General features: G+C 36.8%; 1 protein-coding gene across 6 annotated transcripts in view; it reads right to left on the reverse strand.

Annotated features, from left to right (window-relative positions):
• LOC122826239 overlaps positions 1 to 9,883 on the reverse strand; it is a 75,850-nt gene that overhangs the window by 59,810 nt on the left and 6,157 nt on the right. For 3 of the 6 annotated variants that reach the window (XM_044107840.1, XM_044107835.1, XM_044107841.1), the window contains exons 2-3: positions 4,047 to 4,233; positions 400 to 562 (exon numbers count right to left, since the gene is read on the reverse strand). The gene's annotated coding sequence lies outside the window, so the exon portion shown is untranslated. The remainder of the gene's footprint in view (positions 1 to 399; positions 563 to 4,046; positions 4,234 to 9,883) is intronic. The other 3 variants (XM_044107838.1, XM_044107837.1, XM_044107836.1) reach the window with 3 other exon arrangements.

Consider the following 9,883-nt stretch of genomic DNA (forward strand, 5'->3'; position numbering starts at 1 on the left):
TGTGTGTATGTGTGTGTGTGTGTCAACCAGGTTTTTATATCTTGGTGGGGACCTATGTCTATCTACAATGTGGAGTTGAGGGGACCACTGCTCCTTGTGGGGACATTTTTGTTCCCATGAGGGGACATGCCGTTTTTGGGTTAGGGGTTAGGTATGCAATTGATAGGGGTAGGGCTAGAGTTGGGATGTAATGGCTAGGGTTAGCAAGAGGGTAAGGGTTTAGCTGTAGAAAATAAATATCAGTCAACTTAAAGTCCCCACAAGTGATGAAAACACAACTGCATGTGTGTGTGTGTTTCAGCTTTGAAGTTATGCATGCAAACACATTTGAAGAAGGGAGACACCGAGAGTCAGTAAGACTTTATGATGAATATAGAAGCATTGTTCAGCCATGCTTACCTCCACGGGGAACCATCTGCTCCTTGTCAATGCATCACCTGCTCGTCTGAGCCGTCTCCATGGTAACAAGACTCGTGGGGGATTAGGAGAGGTTACCGCTTAGATGGCGACGGGAGGGGCCGGAGTTGTAGGTGACAGACGGCAGAGCGAATGTCACCCTCTGCTGGTGGAGAAAGGTACAGAGCAACTCAGCTAGACTGACATGGAGCCACCTGTTGAACACAACTGTTACAACCGATATAAACTCTTAATAGAACAAAAATCTATTTTGTTTGTGTCAATTATTGCTTCTGTGTAAATGATAATACTGTAAGCTTACCAATAACCTGGAAAAGTTGATACAGTCGCAACTTTTGGAGCAATATGCAGTAAGGAAAAAACTTTTAAATGAGTGTATAAAACCTTACAAATATGATTCAAAATGCTGTTTATGTTGCTTTTGAATTGTAATTTACAGTTTAACTGGGGAACATTTTTTTTTTTTTTTACTTTTTGAAAGGGATTCATCAGCAGTAACGACCATAAGAGCTTGCACATACAGCTTTGGAAAAAACGGAGACAATTTAAAATGGTCAGTTTCTTTGATTTTATGGTTGTATAGGTAAATGTTTGAGTAAAATGAAAATTGTACTTTTATTCTATGAACTACTGACAACATGTCTCCGAAATACAAAGCAAAAATGTAATATTTATTTGCAGAAAATGAGAAATGGTCAAAATAACGAAAAAGATGCAATGATTTCAGACCTCAAATAATGCAAAGAAACCAAGTTAATATTCATTTAGAAACAACAATACTAATGTTTTAACTCAAGAAGAGTTCAGAAATACACATTTAGTGGAATAACCAGGAGGTTTTCAATGGGATTCAGTGCAGTGGGCTCTTGTTTTTTCCCAAAGCTGTATATCTGCATGAGTTCTTGACTGAAATAAATTAAAATATTATTTTAAAGAATTTGTTTTCTTTCTTCATTTGCATCATAGCTCTATCTATAAATGTAGATCTGGATGAAAGCTATTGTAGTTCTAGAAATAAACATACAAAAGTGCCTGGTTTCCATATAAAAGAATTCAATTAAATTGGAAATGTAACATATTTTATGCCTTTAATTTATTAAATCTCTAACTTAGAAGTAGTTTTAATCTACTTTTGTTAATAAAATTGAGAAAAATTAACTCAAAGATGTTTGGAAACCTTTACTGTGGCATCCCAAAACAAGAGTTAGTTTTGTTGCTTTGCCACATCACATTCATAAGTCATGAGGAAATGACTTGTCACACATCACTGTGATTATCAGCTGCAGAGTAATTTTCCCTTTGTGTGTTTTCCACGGATGTTTTGTGTTACAAGCAGCATGAAAGAGGATCAGTCGCAGGCTTCTCATTATGTCTGCGTTTTCTCCACCTACAGTACATTGTGCGTTCTGTCAGAGACGGCTGTGTAAACAGAGGCCTCAGGACAGCTCCAAAAGCAAACATGAAAACACTGAAGTGAGGCCAATAAACACGCCACTCAATGACAAAACACGGCTTTTAATTGTTTGCAACTATGGAGAAGGATCTTTATACATACGCCAATGTGTCAAGCAAGAAACTATTTACACAAGCTTTTATTAAGTAGAGATGTCAATTTCTTTACATAGAAATGTGTCTTGAATTTATTCAGATTCTCATTAAATCTTGAGGCAAATACAAAAACTTTAAATGTTGTGAAGTTTTGCTGATTATGCAATTTTTGATTGGGCATCACAATTTACCTAGCAAACCCCTCAAAAAACTAGATTTTAATCATAAATGCTAACATTTACACAGTAAAACTATATTTCACTTCAAATCTGAATGATAATCAGTGGCAGTAAGGGTAGTTGCCCAGGTCGATGTTAGAAAAAAGGAGCGCACAAGAATTGTAAAACATATAACTTACCCTTTTTCTGCTGCTTCTATACAATCAGAGAGAGTTGAAGTGAAGATTAGGTTGCATGCTTTTGCAGAAGTGGACAGCATTTTATTCCACTGCTGATTCTCAAATCACTTTCTGTATTTTTATTTGTTGGGAGGCAGAAAAACAAAGGGCTTCCTCAAGGCGCCTTTTATGAAAGAAACACCACTGGTTGTTTTCACACCTGAGGTACTTAGTCCTTAAAAATAAACTATGTTTCATTCCCTTGATTTGTAACATAGAAAGTGTCGTAAAATTACACAGTCAAAAATTGACAGCAATTTTATTCAGCCTATATTATGAGGAAAAAACTCTAACCTTGGCCTCTTTAGATTAATACATGCATGTTTAAAGTGAGTGACACTTTATCTTTTTTATTTTATTTTATCTGTTGTGTTTTATCTTATTTTACCCACTGAAAAGCACTTTGGCTAAACTAAAAACATCATGAACACATCATGCAACAGTTGTGAAAACCAATAAACATTGCATTTGTCAAGTCTAATTGTTAAAATTATTAAAACATGTCAAATGTGTTTGTCAACGTTCCAGTTATTATGGTTCAAAAATAACTCTAAACAGGTGAGTTTTTAGCCTTGATTTGAAGGATGTTAGGGTGTTTTGCAGTTTTCTAGCAATTTGTTCCAGATTTGTGGTGCATAGAAGCTGAATGCTGCTTCTCGTTTGGTTCTGGTGGGCACTCCTGGTCTTTGAGGGCCGGTGTCCTGCAACTTTTAGATGTATCTTTACTTCAACACACTTGAGTCAAATAATGAGGTCATTAGCAGGACTCTGGAGAACCTGACTGCACTTGGGAGGTGATTCAGCTGTTGGATTCAGGTGTGTTGGACCAGGGAGACATCTAAGAGTTGCAGGACACTGGAGGACCAGGAGTGCCCACCTCTGGGTTATGGGGATGCAGAGCAGACCAGAACCAGAAGACCTGAGAGGTTGGGAAGGTTGCGATGACAACAGCAGATCGTGGTGCTAAGACATTCAGTGATTTATAAACTAAGAACAGAATTTTAAAGTCTACTCTTTGAGCTACAGGGAGCCAGTGTAGAAATGTTAAAACTGGAGTGGTGTGCTCTAACTTCCTGGTTTTAGTCAGAACACCAGCAGCAGCAACGTTCAGATTTTTCAGGCCGATCTGTGAAAACACTGTTGCAGTAATCAATGCAATTAAAGATAAAGGCATGGATGATTTTCTCTAGATCTTCCTTTAATCCTGGAAATGCTGTTTAGGTGATAGAAGGCTGACTTTGTAACTATCTTTATGTGGTTCTGAACGTTCAGCACAGAGTCCATCACTAACCCAGGTTTCAGGCCTGATCGCCAGTTTCTAGCTATAATAACTGAAGCTGTTTGCTGAATCTTTAGGTCAGAAGGACTATACAATTAAATTATTGTTATTATTAAGCGGTCTTCAGGTATTCAAAGTTATATTTTTATGTTATTAATTAATTTCTAATATATACATTTTAATTTTTATTATTAAGCAACTAAATATTTAGTAGTACTGTAGTAACACTGTGACTATATCTCCATTGTTTTGTTCCTACGACAGGCTAGACCTAAATTACTTTACACTGTGTAACTTTACAAATGTCAAGCAGCAGTAATGAACCTACAGTTTGTTGCTAAAGCTAGCATGTCGTTCCCTGCAGATGGACTGCCAATGAGTCATCAGTCACACTTGAACGCTCACCTGGAGCCGCCCTCCACAAGCACAGCTCCCCGAAAAGTCTGAGTGACAGGTGAAAGTGAGCGCAGCTGAAGGAAGGAAACACCTTTTGTGTTTGGTCGCAGGGCAGGACGGAGGCGATGACCCCAGCCTATGGCTCACACCCGCCACCTGATGAGCTCATCGGCCCGGGGCAAAGAAGCAGCACGTCCTGCAAAGACCACAAACATGCAGCAGCTTCTCCTTCAGTGACATGCTCACCTAAACAACCTCAATCTGATCTAGATCTCGACATTTGTAGGAAATAGAATAAGCTGCAGGCCACCTGCAGGCAACAATATCCTTCGGTACTGTGCAGCTGTCTAGCTAAATAAAGCCTTTAAAGTTAAAAAATCAATAGCTTTTTTCTCCTTTGTTCTGTTTCGCTATCGATTTTAATTTTGAATGCACATCAGGATGTCGATAACCAGAGGGAGCTGAGTTGTTTAGGGGTTTTTGAGCCATTAACTGGACCATGAAAGTCATAACTGTCCCCCGATTTTGTCACTTATATAACAAAAGGAACATAAAAGGACTTTTTCCCCATGTTGGACACTGGTACTCCTGACATAATCTATAAAAACAATTACAAAGCAATTGGTGTAACTCTTCCAGAAAGGTAAGAAAAGGTCTGAAGTAAGTTAATAAATATTATTGAGGAATTGTTTTTATGCTGGTTTATGGGAAGAGTAGATCACAAATCACTTCATCCACCCTACTTAACGTAGATGGACCAATAAATTATAAATTTAATCTTTTGGAATAGGTGATTTTTCACCATAAAAGCCCAGCACACCTCAACCAGATCTTAATTAATCCGCACTTTTAATTCAAGCGCAGCCTTAAAGGTGATTTGTTATGCTTCCTTGAACAGGTTAGGGTCTGTAGGGTGTACAAAACATATTCATTAAATTTTTTGTAATGAGATTTTAGTCTGGTGAGTTCTGGCTATTTAGAGGGCTCTGTCATTTTAAATCCAAATAAGCTGCTGTTGGCCACTCCCCCTAACACAACATTTACACTCAGATGTGAAAACAGCTGCAAACAGATGCGCAATTACACAACCGTATATCTTTGAAAAGCATTAGTACAGCCCCCTAGACAACCAACAAGAATATGGCAAAACAAACACTTGTCTTTTCCAGAACAGGTAAAACCAGTTGGCCAAATGTGCTGGAGTTCCATTTGGGTTGCTAGGCGACCAGCAGAGTTCCGCTGGGATTCACTGGGGTTACTAGGTGAAACACCAAAACACATTAACTTATTGTCAAAAAACGTCTTGGTGGGATTTTTAAGCGCTTGGGTTGTTTTTAGAAACAGTAGAAACACAAATGGACATATAAAAATTTGAATTTTGGAATTAAATGTAACACTTTCTTGAAAATATACTGATCAGGATTTAAATATTGAACCTCAAAAACAGACTTTAAGGAAAGTGTAAGAATGGATCCAACTTTTAGATGATGGTTCATCTGTAAATACTCTTTTCTCTACTTTTCCAACTCTGTTCCCCATTTGTTCTAGCAGCCATACAATTCAATATCCAGTCTTCTCCTCCATGGAAAACAAGTTAATCCTGGGAGAGTTTCTGTCAGGCCCACGTGTGGCCTGGGACACGTCCGGAGAGAAGAAGAAGAAGGGCCGACTTTCCTGGGAGTAAGAATTTAATTATTCAGCTGGAAGAGCGTGTCTGTTGTCAGCGGCAGGCGCACGGCTGCCCGTTCCCAGCATGCAACAAGGGGGTTAAGAGCCACAGAAAGGCCTCCATTATCCTGAGTGAGAACGTCCCATGTGGCTGGCATCACGGCTCCAGCTCTCATTCACTCCGCCTCACAACGGCACTGCCCAAAGTCCCAAACTTTCACTTTGTGCCCCCTTTTCTTCTTCCTCTCAGAAAGGCGCCTTCACAATGCTGAAGAGGATTCTTCGGCACCCCCCATGGACAGCGCACATGTGGACAACATTCACAGGATGTCCATCATCTTGTCCATTAATCAACGACATCTCATGAAAGCACAATTAGGAGCCTCACAAGTGTATAAGTGATTATCATCTCTAAGCACCCCTGCTACTCCTTCTGCACAGCAACGCTCTGTGTGCAGAGTCGGTTTCAAACAAATCCACTTTTTTTACAAATGAAAACAAAAATAGCTGGAGTTGCATAATTATGACAAAATAAGTGATTTGGAGGCCAGATTCACACCTGGCAAATCATTATTACCGGAACAGAACCGCAGTCTGTTAGTTGTCTCAGAATCACTTCTGCTGATAAACAAGTAATTGTGTCCATCATCAGTAATGATGGAGAATGACTCAGAGGGGAGCACTCAATCCACTGTACAAGCTGACCTTACAGGGGTCATGTGACATCACATCTCTGATTACTGACCACTAGGTCCCAAATTCTGAGGCTCACTGTGAGGGCAACACTGACGGCAAGCGGTTCTCTCCATTGAAAATCAAAAATATTTGAATTATATGCAGCTTGGAAAGCTGAAATATTGAGGTGTAATGCTAATGGTTGTTGTTTCATTATCCTTGGAGCTGATTGGGGAAGACCATGGATGTCTCCACTGTACATGTTGTGAATTTCCCATTTGAGGACAAAAGAAATATAATCATTAATTAAGGTATACTTGGTATTTGAGCTACTAAATTAGTTCCAACACCAAATATACTGTAATAATTTTATATAAACCTAATCAATACCACTATATAAGATGATAAAAACTTACAGAAATGTCTGTCTTAGGTGAATGGTTCCAGAAATTAGGAGTGATCTAAAATGTGCTTTACTGCAAATAAAACAAATGAGCAATGGTGAGTCAATTAGCAGAAACATGACCTGAGCAATAGCTTATATATTTTACTGTCTTTTTTAAATGAAATGAAACCAAACAAATAAAGGTTTCCAGTATTACAAACTATATATATATATATATATATATATATATATATCTTATAAAAAGTAAAGAAATATTACATACATATTGGTTTACCTTGTTACCATTTGTCTCAAACATAATCTATGTATATGGCTAACATTGTAATTTTTTAGAACGTCTTGAAACTTCACTTAAGGTGCATTTAGACAGACATCAAAAAACTGAATTTTAAGCCATTTTTCAACAGAAACAAGTTCAGTTAATATCCAATTGCATAAGTAACATAAATCTCACTCATTCCAATATAATCCAATGACACTCAACCCATTTCCATCCAAATAACTGTTCAACAACAAAGGAGAGCGGATTATTTAATGTCATGTTCGTTTACATTAAGCTGTTAGCATGCATGTGGCGACAGTAGAGAGGAACAATCAAAGGCAAGAGTAGTTTGGCATTTTTAATGAACAGCAAAAACATTTGAGATAATGCTGGGAGGAAGCTGGTGTTTGCTGATTATCTAACCAACATCGCCCTCTTGTGGAGTCAGCTGGTCCCTGCGTTCAATTTGGTTTTGAATCTTTTATTTAGTAAAATTCTTAAACAGAGTAAACAGAATTTTCTCTGATGGCAAAGTGTAATTTCTTCCAAGCTGGGTTCTTTTAAACTTTTCAAAAAATTTTGATAAACAGATTAAAATTTTCCCTGGATATTTTCTGTGTATCCAACACTTTTACTGGACTATGACTGCACATTGGACCTGGAAGACCTGATCTTCTGCAGAAAATACTGAATTTTAAAAGCAGCTTTCACACTTCAAACTGTTTGAGTGTGTGATACAAAGAAAAACCTCTTTAAGAAAAGTTTCCTATGAAAAACTGACTGTTTAAAAACCAGATGCATCCTGGGGACCAGCAAAAGTACAGCTTTGTTTTCTTCCTGTAGACCCTGAAAATGTGAACATGAGTCTTTGTCTCTCTGCGCTAACTTTCACATGTCACATGTTAATCGGTGTGGTGCTAAAGCGACAAAGAATAATAGAAAATATTAATAGAAAGCTTGACAAGCTGATGCAGAGTGCTGGAACCTCTCAAGATAATAGTGCAAAGAATTTTTCTTAAAATGAAGAGTATTAAAATGATCTGACTTGAGTCAGAAGCCAATTAAGAACCGCTGTAATACTGACCACTACAGGAGATCTTTCCTACACACAACCATCAACATCCACAATATATCTTTCAAGAAATCCAGATGGGCTACAACATTTAATTTCCCTTTTTGACCCAATAAGGTGCTTCTGGAATTGAATAATAATGTAATTTTCATTAACTTCTTTTAAAACAATTATTTTCAGAAATTGCTATATTTCTGAAATGGTACAACTATAGTAAAATGGCTGTTATAGATTATAATGTGACACAGAAGTGGATCAGATTAATTGAACACTGAGAAAAAGACCAACGTTTTCTTAAAATACGATCAAATTCAATTTCCCTTATGTTGGGGGTGTCACTACAGATTTTCCACACAATTACATTTTATGAGTTTAATCCTTTTTAATTTACCTTATAGCAAAAATGCAAAATATCACATTAATAACAGATATTCCAGTCAAAAACAGGATGATAGATGTACATTTACATAGGGAAGGCTAGCATTATACCATTTTCAGGTTGTAGACAAAACTAAAGCTTGAATCATATTTTAAAAATAACATTTTACAACAACTGTTTGGAATAAAAAAAAATTTAAAAAAAACCCATCAAACACCATTATTGTTGTGTTTTGTTGTGCAGAAAGCAGCGGTTAGCATGAACAAAGTTAGCAGCTAGCGCTAACTAACCACAATAACTCATTGTTTCAGAAAACCCCTGGTTTTCGCCTCATACGCCGCAAACGCAGCAGAAAATGTGTATTTCACAGACTTTCCATGTTAACAAGATCGTGATTTTTTTTTACATGCTCATGAATCAAGACTTTGTTCTCTGACAGGATGTGGTTCCTAAGACGTAGAAGATGAATGTTCAGACACGTGAAGAGTTAGTCTTTGGTATTGTTTTTCTCTAAACAGAAAATAAACCATAACAGAAATCGCTATTTTTTTATTATCTGTTTAAATAGTTCTAGAGTGGACAAGAAATAATTTATTATTGACAAAATAAACGTATTAATTGTCTTTTTTTATGTATTTTAAGAATAACATTTTCTGCATGGAAGTATACACACGGTGCAGTTATCAAAATAATAAAAAACTTACAAAATGTTAATGTGTATTTGTGCATTTAAAAGATATAAAATGCAGAAACGTTCTTTAAAATGAGTAAACTTTTGCAAATAAGGCACATACAACCATGTCAACACAATCTGTGTAAAACAATAAAAATAAAAAAATTACTGAAATATTTTTCACTTGATGAATTAATTCACCAGAATAAATGAAAATTTTAATAATATTCTAATGTATTGAATGGGTATATTATTATTTAATTACCTAATTATTGATCACTTTTGAACTCTGCCAATATTTGTTTTTCCAGCTGGTTAGTTAAACATTTTCTAGGCCGTTGAATTCATCACAGTGATTTATGTTTATGCCTTTTATGTTTGTTACAGTTTAATTTTTGTCTATATACAGACAAGACTGTTGGACCTAAAAACAAAAGTCACACTCTTTAGATCGGTGGTCCACACTGGCCCCGGACCGGTACCGGTACCGGTACCGGTACCGGTACGTGGACTAATTGGTACAAGAAATAATAAAATATTTCCATTTTATGTTTTATTTGAGTCTGGAGGATCTTTTATTTTGAAAATCCTTTAACCGGATTCTCTCGGTTACGTCTTGCGCGCCAACATTGAGCCACAAGCAGCAAAATGAGTAGGAAACAGATCAGATGTCTTTGGAAAGTTTATTTGCGAATTGAAGAGACAGAAGAA

Source organism: Gambusia affinis, linkage group LG23 (genome assembly GCF_019740435.1).
Source record: "Gambusia affinis linkage group LG23, SWU_Gaff_1.0, whole genome shotgun sequence".
NCBI lineage: Eukaryota > Metazoa > Chordata > Actinopteri > Cyprinodontiformes > Poeciliidae > Gambusia > Gambusia affinis.